Consider the following 17,223-nt stretch of genomic DNA (forward strand, 5'->3'; position numbering starts at 1 on the left):
CAAAGCTTGACGCCCCGGAGGCAAAATGGCGACGTTGTAATGATGTGGACATTTACGGCAATAGATCAAAAGAGAGGCGCGGACAACTCTGTTTGTCCTCATTGGGAACTATTTCCAATGCACATTATTGCATTAGCATCCATTTTTGATCCGGCAAGTTCCACCACAAGGTTATAAGCAGAATCTTTTTTAAGCCCTCCTGCCCCCCCCCCCACCCCCAAAAAAGTAATTTTCAGCACTCCAGAAGCCATTAAATGCTCCCAGTGTAAGAGTGGCAATCCCTATTACCGCTGGATAAAGTGTACCCTTTTTTATTTGAAATGAAAATGTCAGTAATTTCTTTGGAGATTGATGACTCTTCACGCGCGGGCCCAATAAATGAAAAATTGATGAGGCTCACTTCGCTCTTTTAATATTTAAGGCAATATTAAAGTCTGTCTTCTGTCTCATGGAAATAGTTTTATTTAAAAGGAATAAGACCATTGGGCATTGTTTACTGAACACCTCATGCATGTTTTATAAAGCCGCCGGCTCTCTTGGACGAATTCAAAGGCCCTTGAAATCGTTACTGTTTTGCAGTAAGTATAAAAGTACTTAAGAGCGGCGGCGGTTGTTGGCGGGATGCGGGCCGCCGGTGGATGGCGTCTCGGCCCGGGAGGAAGAAAGCGAGTCGGCGAGAGAGAGAGGCAGGAAGGAGCTTTGCAATAAACGCCAGAGATTTTATTCCTTCCATCCGATCGTAATGTGTGCTCAGTGAGGAAATGGATGTTTAACGTGCTCGAGCGGACGGACGGGATGAATTGCCATTTAAAACAAAGATCCGTGGATTGAAAGCCGAGAGAGACGAGAGGGCGGAGATGAAGCTACTCGGATAGTTTCAAACAAGCTAGAGGCGAGGAGAGTCCCCCCGCAGAGGCCGAAAATGATACCTGACTTCAGATTGTCCCCAAAATGGGTTGAGCTCATCGCTCGACACAATACGGCGAATCCAGCAGGTCTTGGAACAAAGCCTGACCCGAAAGCTTTGAATGCGAAAGGTTAAATAATGCTGAATAAAGCTTTTTGCCTTCCGGTTAATTTCAAGATGGCTTCAAAACAGAAGATGAGAAGACAAACGACATCATAGGATCATTTTAAGTGCAAACTAAGAACGAGCTCTTACTGTTCATAAATAATATTCTATATCTCAAACCGAGATCGAACTTTTTAACACACGCTCACTTACGCACACACAGGCGTGTTTGCAACACGCTTGTTCACACACATATGAGAAAACAGGCCAGAGCGGAAACGCGGCGGCCGGCGCACAATCAGCCGCAGCAAGTTGAGGAGCCCATTACATTGTAGTGGTGGTTAACAGGGACATTCGAACTGAGAATCAAGATACTCCAGCTCCCATTTAGACAAATTAAATCAAGTCCCATAATGCTTCATGGATCTGTTGCCTGGGTTACGCATCCTAGCGCAGCGGGGCCCCCTCCACAGAGCCTTTTATATCCGACGCTTGGACGACGGCGTGACTACTACCTGCCAACTATTATCAAAGGCACCCGTTTGATAGCCCCGCCATATTTTTTGATTGATCTAAATTACACGTCGGCGAATGCTGCGGTAACATGATCTATAAAGAGATAGCAACTACTTGTGCATTATTAAACTCCCCGAGTGACTGCTCTGCTTTTGGATTACCGTAATTATCCGTGCCGGAGGCACAACAAGTGGCCCAAACACAGCTGTTAGACGGCCCGCTTGCCACGCAGCCACGCCATTAATTGTTTTCCAACAGGGGCCGCATTTGGCAGAGGTTAAAACGAAAGGGGCGGGAGGCGGAGGGGAGGCGGAGGCTGCGGAATCCCCCCCCCCATTCTAATTTCACTTGTACTTTTTTCAATAGTTTGTATTTTGTGGTTCGCAAATTGTAGCTTTGTTACACACTTTGGAGCAAATGAAGACTACCGTTTCTTGCAGGCATATATTCTTTATCCTTTGCAAAGAAAATCAAAGTATTGAAAGTATTGATCGCTACCTTTGTAGCTATAATTCAGCATGTTTACGTTTGTTCATTAATTTGCATTTTCCCTATCAATTAAATAAAGAATAAATAGATATCTATTATTCGAATGAAATTATTGATTGTACAATTTGTCCATTCTAAAAATCAAATGTGACGCTTGAGTATAAAGGTTGGCCGCCCTCGCTTGCCCAGCCACCCTCCTCCCGTATCCCATGTTTGAAATTCATCGGACACTTTCTGCTCTATATCTTTTCAAACGCGGAACTTCCAGTAAATCCTCCCCACGCTCAACAGCAACTGCCCGTGGCCCCCGTGACACGCCGTATATCCTGTCCTGCGAGGAAAGAGCGAGCGAACGCGCTATCGCCGCTACGGAGGGCATTCTGGGATACCGCAGGGATCTGTCGGGCTCTCCTGCGGGGTCATGTGACTCGTGCTGTCCGACAGCGTGGCACCAGGCAGCGCTTGCGGTCCGGCGTGGGTGTTGCGGTGACACAGACAGTAAACGGGACGTATCAATTTCTCTTTCTTCATCATATCAACAATTGAAACAGATTTAAATGGGCAGCACGGGGGGGTAGTGGTTCGGAGGTCTGACTTGCAGTGATGCCCTCGGTTTGAATCCCTCTCTTCTTCTGTATGTTTTCTCCTCTGTTGTTTTTGTCTCCAAAACAATTTTTTTTACAACATTGTGTCACTTATCAAATTGTGCAACTAAAGGGGTTCGTGTAGAATTTTACTGTTCCACTTTATGTATATACAAATGAGTAGAGTGAAAACGTATCGGTAGCTGGGAGGAAATCATCATACAGTGCAATCATTTTGTTCTATGTGCAGCATTTATTTAAAAGCCCAACATGCTTGTAAACATTTTTTTTTTTTTTATGGCAGCCATATAGTAGCCTCTATAATGTTGTTTGCCTCGGTTTACATCATCGTGCGCCATCATCGCAAGCCTTATTTCCTATGTTCCACCCATTTAGTAGTGGAGCAGCAGATGCAGACATTGAACTCGTACAAGGCGGACATAATATCAGGCAATATAGAGGCAGAGCGGCGGGCCATTGAAATGCAAATGGGGTGCCGGGGCTCGCGGCAGCCGGCGAAAAAGAAATTGGCCGGGATGACAATGCAAGTAAACCACTCCAGTTTGTCAAGAAGGCCGCGCTTTGTCACAAAACTGCCAATGGATTTCAGCACAAGTGCTGCTACACCGCTAAACAGACTCGTATTCCGTAAAAAAAATAGAGCTCCCACCGTAAGATTGTTAGAGTGAATTCAGAGACTTGTTTCTAAATACTTATTTTTTTGGGCATGGCTTCAGGCTAAAAGGCGGACCAGTGACCCACCTGAGAACTTGTACCCCTTTGTTTGCATTTTTGTTTTCCAGCGCAGTTGACTAGCTAGCTAGCTATGCTAACATGCATTTTATGCTTGCATGGCTCCTTTTGAGCGCCTCGTTGTTGGCTATGAGTGCACGTACAATGCACAGAGAGAGGTGGAAGAGTGGAATTCTTTATTTTTTTAAGCCCAATTTCATAGCTAGCCCGCAGACCGATGCTTTGCTTTGTGTGGCTGCTTTAGAGCGCCTCGTCGTTGTGATCGGACATATCAGTTGGATATATTCCAGCCACCAGCCACAAAATGTTACTTAGTCAAATGCATCATGTGTATGCCTAAGAAAAATTCTAAAAAAAAAATGGTGTACATTTTTCCAGATTGTTGACATACAGTTTGAGAGTGAAGACAACAGCTTGATTTTTTTCCCCCGTGGTTTTAATGCTTCATTAGTAACATAGTGGTGTGAAATTTAGAGATGTATTTACTCTCATGTGCGTTTTTTTTCCTAGCGTACGAGCGATCGCCTGGATGCATAACGTGTCGTCGTTAGTTCTCCAAAGGTAGAGACGCGGTGCTGCAAGGCCTCGCCGGACCCTCGGCCCGTAATAAATTACCTACAAGTGCCGCAGAACAATAACACACAAAAAAAGTATGAGCCATCCATTTCGCCGCCATTTACAAGAAATCAATATCAATACTTAATGCAATGTGGATGAAAAATGAGCAGAGATACGGGGGCATAATGCAATGTGCTCAAATGAAAAGACCTTGGAGTGCTGCATCCCAAGGGTTCCTGTGGCGAGGGGGGAGGGTGGCGAGGCAGGGGGAAAAGAAAAAAAAAAAAAAAGATTGCATTACCCTCTTTGTTTTTTGTCCCTTGTCTATTTTGGTAGTTTAGGAACAATCTCTTTTGCTCAGCTCATTTGTTTAATCGCTAATCAATGCGCCATTTCGGCACAGCGCTGCAGCATTAAACATCTATGTGAGAAAGTAAAACAACATCGCTAAACGGTGCGGTCATTAGAACCCCCCCCCTGCCCCTGCATCCACCACGGAGATGATCTGGACGGAAGGCAGTCAGCGCAGATCTCTTTACCATGTCACAAATGAATCATCTGTTAAGGATAAACATGATCTATATTTGTCCCCGGGGCTTGCTGCATGATGTCACTTGATGGCCTTAACGTCCCATTTCATTGTGCGCCGTCGTGATGTAGTGCAGGGCTTTTGTGCGCAAAGAAACTCTTCAGCTTAGATCGCGGCTTGTCATATGATTATGGATGGCCGAAGAACGCCATTAAATGGACACACGGGGCCATGGATCTTTTGAAAAGGAGTTAACCAGACTGCCTAGCTAAACACAAGCAGAAATTGAATCCGTTCCCGGATGCTGGAGATTTGGAGTTACGGAAATAGAAGTACACAATATTTCGCCAATTTAGGGTTGTTTGAGGTGAATGGCAGGCACCATTTGAAATGTGCTGCTTTTGTGTTAAATTTCCATGTGTCTTGTGGTTGGAACTATTCTCTTGAACACACATGCACAGCCCTCTCCTCGATGTTAGACGTACCATTAACACTATCAGGCCGTAGTGGCGTGGGTGAGAAAGGGAAATGTGTCCTCTGTGTTTGAACAAGTGGTACATTTTGTGCAGGTTGCCCGACGAGAGAAAAAGGATAAGATGACATCATGCGCCGCTCACTGACTTTAAATTAAGGAACACCTGCAAAGTCAAGTCACATTATAGCAAAGTGTGTGTGTACCTAATGAAGTGTCTACTGCCTTGTGTCACGTCATATTCAAGTGACCAGTAGGTGGCACTGCACCCAAGTTGTCAAAGCCCAGCCGTCACTTTCACCTGCTGCCAAAAAAAAAAAAAAGAGCAAACATATTTGTTTCAGTGTGGCTCTTTAGGGCCTTTTCTCCAGATGTGGAATATCAATAACCAATATGGTCACAGACCAGCGGCCGGTATCTCAGAGCACGCGGCGGCCATTCGCCTTTTATGAAGCCCGGTTCTAATTCAAATGACACCCCGGTTGGCCAGAAAACACAAACGATCGGTGCTGTGTTGATGAACCTCCAAAAACTGAGCTTTTTTATTTTATCTGTACTGCAGTTGCTCGGATTAGCGCCCGAAGCAGAAAGTGCACCTTAGCGTTATGGCTGTGGAGCTCTGATTGACCAACAGGCAAATGACATCAATTAGTCTCAGGCGGAGAGAGAGTATTTGTATTGTTAAAAAGCTGGTGTCAGGTTCTGAAGGGAGCCATTGTCCCCGTGTGAGCTTTAGATGGGCTAAGTGTTTATTGAACTCCATAGAAAGCGCTCGGGACAAAGGCACCTGATATTGTTGACTCACTTTGCAGCATACTTGCTATCTTGGCTCAAATAGTTCCTTGAACACAGTTAAAAAAAAAAAAAGATCGGCCAAATATCAGCTAATTATTTCCGGATCTTAACCGATTAAAATTGGCTTGGATGGTGTCTTTAACGACAAAGTGGTCACCCATGTTTAGCACATTCAGGAATGAACTTTTGAAATTTAAACTTTGTTGCTAACCAAAAAAGCAGCACCGAAGCACATAAAAAAACTCACGGATGACTAAGTGTGGAAATTTACCTCATGTTTTAAGCAAGATTCCTTTTTACTTGACATAAATTATAACATATCTAGACTCAAAGGTCAAGGTAGGGGAACAATAACATGATTTGACTTGTGGATTTTCGGTTTAGCTCGTGCTGTGGTTGTGACAGTCTTGACAGAGGCTGTGGTTTAATATGTCACGTGAGCGTCTATTGTACCCGTGTGGTGCCGCAAGGCAAAAAAATTTTGTCACGGTTGGAAGGGGGATGGGCACGTGGACAACCTGCTCATTGTTCCCCAAATCATCCCCAAATGTGACATCTTCTGCATACAATTCGAGCAATCTGCACATTCGTCTCCCTGACGGCTCAGTAAGCGATAGCGCAAGTTGAGTGTGACAAAGTTGCCTCCCCGCAGCCCGAGGCGGGATGAGCTCATCAAAGGAAAGTGTTGGCCGTGTCAGTAACATAAGTAAAACATGCACACACACTTTTGTTTTCTGAATGGAATGTAAAACCCATTTTTCACAGCGCTAGTCATCAACGCTCTCCAGTGACTGATGTCAACCTTTTGCGGTCATTTAACACTCTGAAAGGGGGAGCGCTCCGTCAGCGGGTTCGGAACGTACCGTGGAATCGTGGCTAACAATATGGAGTCTTTTTTATTTTATTTTTACTTAAAAAAAAAACACTTGTTGGCTATATATATATAAAAGAATAATATCTAAATAAAAAATAATACATAATAAATAATAATAATATTAATAATAATGTATATATAATAAAATAATAATTAAAAAAAACACCAGGTAAGGTGGTAAACTAGCTAGTTGTGCCACATCAGCACATATTCTTACAGCCCTGCCTAAACTAGTTCATTGCGCCCCATTTGTAACCTTGAAAGGTCATGTCGGCACCATCGGAGGACTCCCCGTATAAATAGAAATCTTGGGACAAAAGAAATACCCACTTGTTACTTAGTACTCCTTAAAACAATTTCACTCCACCGTTTTAGTCGTAAAGAGTATAAACTGAAAATCAGAATGTCCTCCATGTGATTTTCTTTTTTTTTTTATACACCAGACTGTTCCGCCGAATGAGGCATTTTCAGGTTGGGTTTGTTTGTGCGGTCTGGAGTGGTCGGCACAACATGTTACAACTTAATTGCTAAAATGTTTCTTCAAGGTGAGTGATCTTAAATTCGCTCATGTCGAGATTTGTTGTCATTAAAGTCAAAGCTGAATGAGGACCTCGGCTCCCTCCATTAATACTATAAAACAGGGATGCTCTCTTTTGTGCCCCTTTTTAGTTTTTTTTTTATAGCTGCGCCTTCTTCCACCAATCCGTGTATTGTCCCCGACCACCCCCCCTTTCTCTTTGGGTCTTTTTTTTTTTTTTTTAAACATCCCTTCCATTAACGTAGTCATGCTGTGCTCTAATTACCCATTCACTCTGCTTTCCTGGGCTTCTCGCTCGCCCGTTGGCATGTGGGCCTGTTAGCAAGACGGCCGCTTGTTAACCGAACGCACTCAACTATATAAGACGATAATTACATGTAAATGTTCGGTGTAAAAGCAGCCATTTTGCTGATATAATAGCCTCATGTTTTGGATCCCTTGTTTTGTTTGTTTTTAGCATATGGTAATTAATTGGCCTGGCTGAATTTGCCAGAACTGGCTTCCAATTGGACACTTTTATTTTTACAAATTAGCGGGATGCTCGACCACGTATTCAGACACAGTCGATACCGTAAACTGTAATTTAACCCTTTCCGACAATGCGAGAAAGGGGAAATATCAAGCCGGACAATGATCCCATTTATCAATATTTATTATCCGCGGTGAATGATGCGGATCTAAACTGAATTTCATTCAAGCTGCTGTCAAATGAAAGATTATTTAGTGTGTTTTCAGCCGGGTGGAGATAGGGGTCAGAGTTGGAAGGCTCCCCCGGGAAGTCCTCGGGGACATCAGTCGTCCATTATGAGCTAATCAGCAGGACGGGAGGGGGGAGCGTGTGTGAGGCCGGGATGTGTACTTGATGGAAGAAGACGACGACATGTTGTGGACTTTATTTTGTGAGAGCGGCAGAAGGGGGCGGGGAGGGGGATCCCCCAGGATGGTGTCCACCTAGCGCCCCCCCACCTTGAGCCTCCAGATGCCGGCAGTTCGATGAGTGACATGCGAGCGTACTCTCACCGGGCTCTTTGCACGGCCCGAGGGAGCGGCTGTGTTAAGAACACGATATTGTATTTACAAAAAAATATTTGTAAATGGAAGCTGACGGGCTGTTCGTTAAAGAGCCCCGCGACATGCTGCTCGTGTCCAGCAAGATGGGAAAGTGCGGGGCTGGATGTGGGGGCAGGAGGGTCAAATGTCAGGAGACGTATGGCTGCTATCATCCGGGCCGATCATCAATTTTGGATTGGAGTCACAATACAACAATGCTGCTAACAAATAATGCTGATGGCAGTAGAGCCAGCCAGGTTTTTGTTCTATTTGAGATGGGTTTCGTATTTAATACAAATGCAAACTGAGCGAACAATAAAAATTAATTTATTAAAATTTCTTGTACATGGTCAACATTTGAACAAAGAAGTTTTAAAGACATTTAAAAGCAAAGAAAATAAAAAATTAAATTAAAAATATAAATACATAAAAAGTAGCTGTCTGCAAAAGACCGTATTATAAAATCGATTTTTTTAAACTCATTAAAAAAGCCCAAATCTCAGACATTGATCATATCCAATTGGAAAATTCGCCACATATATTTTCTCCCATATATTTGCCAACAGCTGCTTGGTGCAATGCCGCAGCGGAAGTGAGGCTGTGAAATTTCCAGTCAAAAAATGTCCTCTTGATTTTCCAGCACAAGCACTTTCAGATAATAAATTGATGTTTCGATTAGACGGGCTTTATTCCTGACCGCTCAGGAAACAAATACACCGCAAGAAACAAAATAGTACCTCCATTGATTTCTAGCACCGGCACCTTCCTTCATGCAGAAGCACGACATGCATTCATAGAGCTGCATATGATCTACTGATCTTTGTTTCGGGGGAAAGTTAAAGATGTCACATCTGATCAAAGCGTTATTTGGGTGATCGCCGTTTGCATAAAATGACCAAAAGAAGGCGATTAAAACATAAAAGTGCCTTGATGGCCCACAACGCACCATAATAGCCAAAAAGCCGCTTTGAGACATGTTTGCAGTGTTGCTCGGGAGCATACGTACAAGCATTGTAAGTAGAGGCTGCTCGGGGAGGATTGGGTGTATTGGAGACACCCGATGCGTCCCCAGGCGCGCTTTTACAGCCTCTGAAATGAGATGCATCTTTGATTTGCTTGCCCTGTAAACAGACAGCGACATGAAGGAGCTCTGCTCTCGGCAGCGCTGGCAGCTAGCAAAGATGAAAAAGTGGCAAAGTGCCACCGGAGTCGCTTGAGCCTTATCTTGGCAGCTTTCTGAGATTGCATATTAGAAGTAGTCAACTCTCAGCTAAAGCTGCCATCAAATATTGGTCCAAAATGTGTACACGTAATCCCTTTCTTGATATTGTAATGTCCAAGTTTCACTTATTGTGTGACTGATCCGACTTTTTTTTTTCCTCCCTTTTCCCTTCTTGCATATGTGTCCCAATACTTTTGTCCAAACCGTTTCAGCCTTAATATGGACAGCCGTGACCTTGCGCGTTGTCACTGCTGCGGTGTGCGAGTATGAAGCGGCGTTGATGAGTCAGGATGGAGGGGGGGGGGGATGGATGGAAAGAGGGATGGCGATGGTGTTGTTGCTCTCCTCCTCCCAGACTGTCTGCCTCCAGCGTGCGAACATGAAACAGTGCGGTCAGCTAATGCGGCCAAGGGATGGATCTGAGCAGCTAAGATGTCATGTCTACCGTGGGCTAACAATTACTAAAGGTGCCACCTCAAGCGGATCAATTTGAATGCCGGCCCTTCACCTCGTTAAATTCAACGCTGTCCGCTCCGCTTCCATCATTCGCCCATTTTGTCAAACTCGGCCCGGTTAGCAAAAAAATAATCCCCCAGCAAGCAGACGGGCCCGTTCCTCCAGGATGGAGACGAGCTCCGCTGCCGGGAAACACAACACCGGCGCGAACCGGGCACTTCAAATATCAACGCTGCAGCCTTCTAATTAAAGCCGAGGCTAATGGCTCCTAATTGCACGGCTAAAACCCGCCAGCTTCGCTCCTCTTCACTGTAACTTGACCGCACTTCTTCCCATATGGATTAATGGGGGGGGGGGGCTAAAAAGCATTTAATTTATCGGAAGATCCATTATAAGGAGGCAAAAAAAAAAAACAGGATGAGGGAAATGAAGGGTCTTATCGGGTTCTTGTTATTGAAAATGTTTTTCTTAGCTGTCTCCAGAGGTTTATGTTCCACGTGCTTACCTGTGACATCGGCGTGCGTGGCCGCAGCTCAAATATGTTAAATAATCGAAAACGCCTCGGCCCCCGATGCAAGTGGATTGTAACGGCAAAGTGTTTGTGGCGGAAACTATACGGATAAAAAAAATGAAGCCGGAGTGTATACGGCAGTCCGATTGAGCCAAGCGGAGACAGTTTGACTGCGGCCTTCTGCCTGAGCGAACCTTTTATCTTTAATTGCGCTCACATTGAACTTCCCCTATCAGGCCAATTTAGCCTTTGGCGGCGGTTCAATTTGGCTAATTGCGTTCAGCATTTATTTAATTGCGGGTTATTGATTGGGCGAGGTCATCCCTGTCTCGCAAATAAGCCCAAGTGTGCTTTTTGCTTTTGTTTGGAAACTTGTAGAGCTCTTATGTAGCCTAAGTTGGACTCATTAGGCCACACACCAGCTGCTCCATGAAGCCACATTAACACGCACATCGAATACAAACAAAAACTAATGTTGTGGGCTTCGAGCAAAAAAAAAAAAAAAAGTACAAAGAACAACCTGGATGGGAGCTTGCACTTTTAACTTGCTTTCATTTGAGGCCTGTGGATGTTATAGGGAGAGGGCTAGCAAATAAAGGCAGAATCGATGGGGCTTCATTAAAAACAGCAGGCACTCTTTTGCCCGGACATGGCTTAATTACAGTTTCACTGGCGTTTGCTTTAATTGGAGCAAATAAAGGAAGTGAAGTCGAGTGAATAGGAGACATTAGCATATCTATCAGCGCGCGGGAAGAGGCCTCGGGGTCCCGCTGTCCAACCTGCCGTGGTTCAGCTCACCTTTATCTAACCCCCAGACGCACGCATTGATTTTTTTTTTTTTTTAACCCTCTTTAAATGAACGGCTGATTTACTTTGACAAAACAAAATTGAGCTCCCAAAACGCAGACCAAAACATTACACATTGCATTTTGTAGGAAAATCCTGTTCTAATTTTCTCGAATATGTAAATAAATAAATACTAAATATTTGGTGGGTCTATTTTTTTGACTTTGTGTTACAAGCCAAAGTTAGTCTTTCTTTATTGAACCAAAAAAAAACCAACATAATTTGTAGGCTGGAACGGATTACTAACATTTCAATTCATTCCAATGCGTAAAATTGATTTGAGACAAATTAAAACTGCGACAAGCTATTTTTTGGGTTAGAAATGGGACAATCACAGAATAGTTCTTGCTTTCATGACTCCTCTCTTCCCTTTGCAGTTTGACGACAATTATACGTGTATAGCATGGTGCTCACCCTCTCCATTCTTATCTGGCCCTGCCTTGCCTTTGACAATGACTGATAGCCCCGCTGGGTCAAAGCCCTTCCCGGTGACAGGTGAGCGGAGACAGCCTCTCCCGGCGCAGTTAATAATAATTTGAAAAAGGGGTTGAGGGTTGATAACACAATCATTACCTGGATGGCGACGGGAGACAGCTGTAAGCATGCATGCAGATAGACGGCCGCCGTTAGTCCTTGTCACGGACGTGAGAGCACTCAAGCCCTCGTTGTCATCTCGCTAATCAAGCGGGAACTCTTCGCTTTTCTCCACAACCGTTTATACAAACGACGTCAAACTCATTTCGAGTAAGACGAAGGCACAGGTGTCAAACTCGATATTTTCGCCATCACCTTAAAAAAAAAAACTTTAGTGCATCACCGGTTAAAAATAGTCAATAATGAACCATGTCACTTCCTGCCACGATCCGTACGGTAGCCGTGCCCGGTGCTCTCCGTGAGGTCTTTCATCATTGAAAAGATTGATTTGTAATTGGTGGTGTTCCCATCTGTTCTGGTTACGCCGAATTACGGCTAAACCAGTTAGTAAACACTTTGCCCCATTGTCTGTTGTTTTGATAATCACCCATAATAGCATCCAGCATCAGTACGCTCTTTAAACCTGATTTAGGAGCTAATGGAATAAGAGGGAGAGGCAGTCAGTATATGCACTGGGCCTAATGTCATTAGAAATGTTTGCGAAGACAAAATTAAATCAGCTGTAAATTGGGCTCTCCACCAAGGCAGAAAAAGCCATCCTCGCGTTGGACCTTGCAGGGATTCAGATTTGAACCTTGAGTAAAAAATGCACTTAAACAGATTAAAATAAAATGGGGGGAGCGCACGGATGGATGGGAATAATGATAATTGCTGCTGCTTTAATGGTTTCCTGTTAGTCAAGTCGGGCTGAGGGCAGAGCTATTTTAAAGTCGGGGGGGTTACTCATAACTTTGTAAATGTGGCGATTCAATAGAAAGCAAGCATGTGAGGCGTTTTTTATTTTAATTTTTGGTGGATTTCTCAAAAGTACGCTAGAAAGGAAGAAGTGGATTTGCTGTAAATACTTGTTAATTAGCGCCTCACTGTAGCCGTAAATAGTCCAGGAATTCCCAAATGTAGATTCAATTTAGGGCGTGGCTTCTCAGAATTAGACATAATTTGTGTTGTTTTGAGTGGTTAGACCTGTATCCAAACATTTACATACTTCAGGAAAATGTCGTCACTATAGTTGAGTTGAATTTTATGATCTCATTTTCCAAACAAATTGAATATGGACAAAAAAATCAGTCTTAAAACAATCCCACAAAATTTTGGGGGAATTCTAAAACTCATCAAAGTTATCAGTATGTGTGTATTTTTTTTCCCGTCCTACTGAATATTTCATTTCAGACGCCGACCTGTTCTCGGCAGTCTCCCGGGACGGCAGTATTGTTGCAGCGAGCGGCATTCAGTGGAGAAAGTGACACCGCCCATCCAAAACCCCCTAAAATATAAAAGCCTCCTCATTAATCGCAACTTCTTTATCTGACTGAGCGCAATGATGACCAAAGTGTCTTTTCAAAGGCGAGGCGAACCCTTTTGAGTCGCTGGGTAAATTGAAACCGCGACTTGGTTGTCGGCGGGCCAAAGGTTGATGTCAGCGCACAGCGAAAGGGCGGCAGAAACAGAGAATACAAGTGTTGGGAAAAAAAAGCAGCAGCCAAGCATGCGCCGACTCACCTACGCCGTTCTCTTTTGTGTCGGCTCGCCCGAGGGCGAATAGCTCGCCGGGTCACAAGTGTGAGCTCAAGCTTTTTTGTTTGGTGTCTGCGCCTCGAGGGCCTCGAACTCTTAGCAGGGAAATGAAGCCAGAGCTTTTTTTTTCTTACTTTATTTTTCCAGCGAGTGGCTTTTGGATTACCGTTTCTAGATGTGAGGGATAGAAGTTGCCGATAAAATCGGCTCACCGATGAATCGGTTGATTCACACTTCCGAACGTCTATTGTGAGTCATCCGGTTATCTCAAAATGGGCGATTAATCGGATGTAACCCGAAACTGGCTTTTTTCAGAATACTCGGATTTTCATCTCCGCCGACCAATCTGATCTTCGGCAGATCGCGATGGTTGACTAAAAAGGTTCCGGGGGAAGCTGAATTTGGAAGGAAGGAAGGAGCCGTCGTTTGCTGTGTTTTTGTGTGTTCTCATTCCCGATTGTTGAGGGGGATGAATAGCCAGATAAATGGATGATGGGTGGGTGGCGCGCCAGAGAAAATTTCCTCGTCTGGCTGGAATTGGATGGCGAGCGCGGCGATGGATGGAGGCAGGGACGGGGGCCACCTGATGTAGAGGTTGCTGTCAGCACGCAGACAGCGAGGTCTTTGTCTTCGCAATAATCACTAAGCGGACCTCTTCTTTTCATTCCCCCCCGCTAGACTTCTCTTTTTACTTTGAGCATTCCGATAAAACCCTGGATGTTAGGAGTGGAACCCAAACCGATCGGAATCAGTCAAATGATTTAACCGATCCAAATCGAATTGTTAAAATACTGTGTTTCAATAGAGGTGAATTTATTTGACTTGAATGGTTTGGCTTTGGAGCGCTTTTAATAAACATGTCCCCAAAAAAAAAAAATCTGGTAAATTATTCAAACAACTCAAAATATAAAAATATTCCGATTGAAAGTTTCCCTTTGTTGTATTTTCCAGCTGGCCGGGAAAGTAATCCAGGTTTGTTTGAGGACCGATGGCGCTCTCTTAAATTCGGCCAAGAAGCCAATCAATTCAGTTCAAGCATCTCCAAGCCAACCGTAAATCATGAAAAAAATAGCTGGGGAAAAAAAAGTGACAACAGCGGCAGTAAATAAATGTTTGTTGTTTCTTTTTCCCCCCTCCTTGTTTCCCACCCTCTTTTCTTTGTAATGGATGGGCTATTGTTGGTGCTGCCCTCTGGCCAGTGAGGTGGGGGGGGCTGGGGCGACTTGTTTACTTCCCATTCAGCAGCGCTGCTTCTCTGTAGGGGATGTTCCTCTTGCAGGCTCCCTCTAAAGCTCCATATAGGCGCACTGCTTTAAAAGCGTGATGGATGTCAGCCCAGGCCGGAGTGCTGACGGCTCCGCCGATTGGCGCTCACGGCCTGTTGGAGCTGGGACGCTCATCAATACAGATCACATTTGGAATTCACTCCAAGATCCTAAATAAATAGCTTAGAATAACTTTGGGACACTTTTTTATGATGTTCACCAAGCAAAAAAAAAAGAGCAAAAAGTGGCATGCTGGTAAAGCTAAATTGGATTTATTTTTTTGTGCTTCATTGTTCTCTAAATAGTAAATTCCTTCAGTTTATTTTTGCTATGTGGTTGATTTACTTGAACTTGATCTTAAGGCTACATTGCAAAACTAAATCAATTAAAGTCAATGAAATTGTTTTTTTAGAAGTAAAAAAACAAAAACAGGAAAAATATTACAAAAATGAAAATATAATTTCCCAGGCGGAAAAAAGTCATAAAAGAACAAGTTGCATATTTTAAGTATGAATTATTTTGGAGAGTTAATTCATATTAACCTTAATATTTTGACAAGAATAAAGTTCAAATTTAAGAGCCATACCAATATAAAAAGGAGCTGAAGACTAAAGTCATTAATGGTGTGCTCGTTCCAATATTGCCACTAGGGGCAGTATAATACAGACTCATGTAAAATAAACTAAGAAGAGTTTCCCAACTAAGTGAATCATTTAGTTTCAGTGTACGGAAAACCCGTCGAGGCACGCAGTGTACATTCGGTGCCGTCGATGTCTGAATGGTTACTGCGGGATACGCTAAACAAATTAGCACTCGATAGGCAGTCACGATGAGAACATGTCACTTGTTCCCACGAGCCTTTTCACTGGGCGCCGGGAGTCGAGAACACAAGCGCTCTTGTTTAAGCCGTGAAAAATGAGCAGTTGATGCATTTCGGCAGCTATTTTCATTCTGTTTTTCTGCTATTTATAGAAATATCGCAGCACTGACACTAATCCCTGTTGTGGTCACCAAAAGATGGAATAGCATCTCCCTGTTGTGTCGATACTGCGAGCACAGCGGCTTCAATTTAATCACAACTGTTTACAGCTGTCAATAAAAGGACCAACAGCACAATAAATGCATTAAATTGCATCTGGCCTGGTGTCAGGCAAAATAAGGTGAGTGGACGCGCCGCACTAGGTGACGCTCGTTTTTTTTTTTTTTTTTTCAGTAGGGGTTGTTATTACGCCGCCTTGTCTTGAGGGCCCGTCTGGGGCCGCTGTCCGTGGGATTTAATCAGCCTCTATTACCCGCTCCCCTTTTCCCAGTTGAAATAATCACCCTCAATTACGAACATAAAAGAGAGAAGAGCCGGCATCGTCTGAAGCAGAGAAATCGCACACAAAGTCATTTCTCTCCACCGAGTTGGCTTCTGATGTTTCAGGGTGTGAAATAAAAGGATTAAGGGCTAGCTGGCCTGACCCCCCCCCAACTGCGCCCGGAAAACACACACTCATACTGAACATTAAAGCTAACATCAAGCTAAACACTCTTAGCTGAGGGAATTGTGGATTACGCCAAAGCAGTGGCATACCTGACTTTTTCCAACACTTAAAATCATAACAATAGCACATTGAAATTAGAAACAAAATGAAAACAAAAAAACCCAAAATGGCCTTCAGTCAAATACGTTTAGCATCTTTCTCACGCCGTGAAAATAGTCGCTGAAAACCTCCAGTGGGCGAATATGAGCTTCCCGATAGGCCACACCCATTAATTGCTAATCGCATTTCATAAAAACAGTTGACTTTTTTTACACTTTTGTTTTATACAGTACAGTCAGGGCTCTTTTTATTGTTATTCATATTCACACGTAATGAAAAAAAAAATTGAAATCAGAATGTCACAGTGCTAAATAGGGATCACTTTCCAAAATTAAGTTCCTAGCGTGTCAAAATCTGCTGTAATCACGCCAACAAAAACTCAAACTTTTGCACGGAGCTGTGCTGTCCACAATTTCAATTGCACGTGCGGACACCCATCCCCGCCATTAACTAAAGAGCCCAGTGCAATTTATTAAACACGGCGGATGAAAGAAATATAATTTAATAATTGAGCGCCTGGGGGGGGGGAAAAATGAGGAAAATAGAGGCGCGAAGAAAAGAGGCATTGTGATCTACTTCAGTCTGCCACACGCCGCCGACAAAGAAATGACCATTAAATGTAGCTTTGAAATAAATGGGGCCCAATTACAGTGATGGCGGGGACGCTCTAATGAAGCTTTTGTCAATGCGGACAAACATGGCGCAGGAAGGAAGGCAGGTGAAGTCATTCAAAAAAAAAAAAAAAGCTTTTTCCGCGGAAGTTTTAGCAAAGATATGTCGAGTGCCAGATGTATTCTAAGAACAGCCCGACAATTAAAAGCAGAACTGGCTCGAGCATTAGTGGCGATCATTGACCTGGAGGTCGCTCGGTTACATTAGCGGCGAAGTTAAATGGCTTTAGGAGAGTTGCTTTTTATTTTAATGCAGTTTTGTGCTAGTTGTCCATTTTAATTAGCGGTTCAGAGGCTAGGGGCTCTACCGTGCCTCTCCGCTGCAGT

At 43.8% G+C, this 17,223-nt stretch overlaps 1 protein-coding gene across 2 annotated transcripts in view; it reads left to right on the plus strand.

Moving 5' to 3' along the window:
• ikzf5 (IKAROS family zinc finger 5) overlaps positions 1-17,223 on the plus strand; it is a 77,741-nt gene that overhangs the window by 19,612 nt on the left and 40,906 nt on the right. The window contains exon 1 of one of the 2 annotated variants that reach the window (XM_088384398.1): positions 15,677-15,799. The exons of the other annotated variant lie outside the window; for it this stretch is intronic. The gene's annotated coding sequence lies outside the window, so the exon portion shown is untranslated. Of the gene's footprint in view, positions 1-15,676; positions 15,800-17,223 lie in introns of those variants that run through there. 2 annotated transcript variants of the gene reach the window in all.

The sequence above is a fragment of the Syngnathus floridae genome, chromosome 9 (genome assembly GCF_059516105.1).
Source record: "Syngnathus floridae isolate MCC-2025c chromosome 9, RoL_Sflo_1.0, whole genome shotgun sequence".
NCBI classification, from domain to species: Eukaryota; Metazoa; Chordata; class Actinopteri; order Syngnathiformes; family Syngnathidae; genus Syngnathus; species Syngnathus floridae.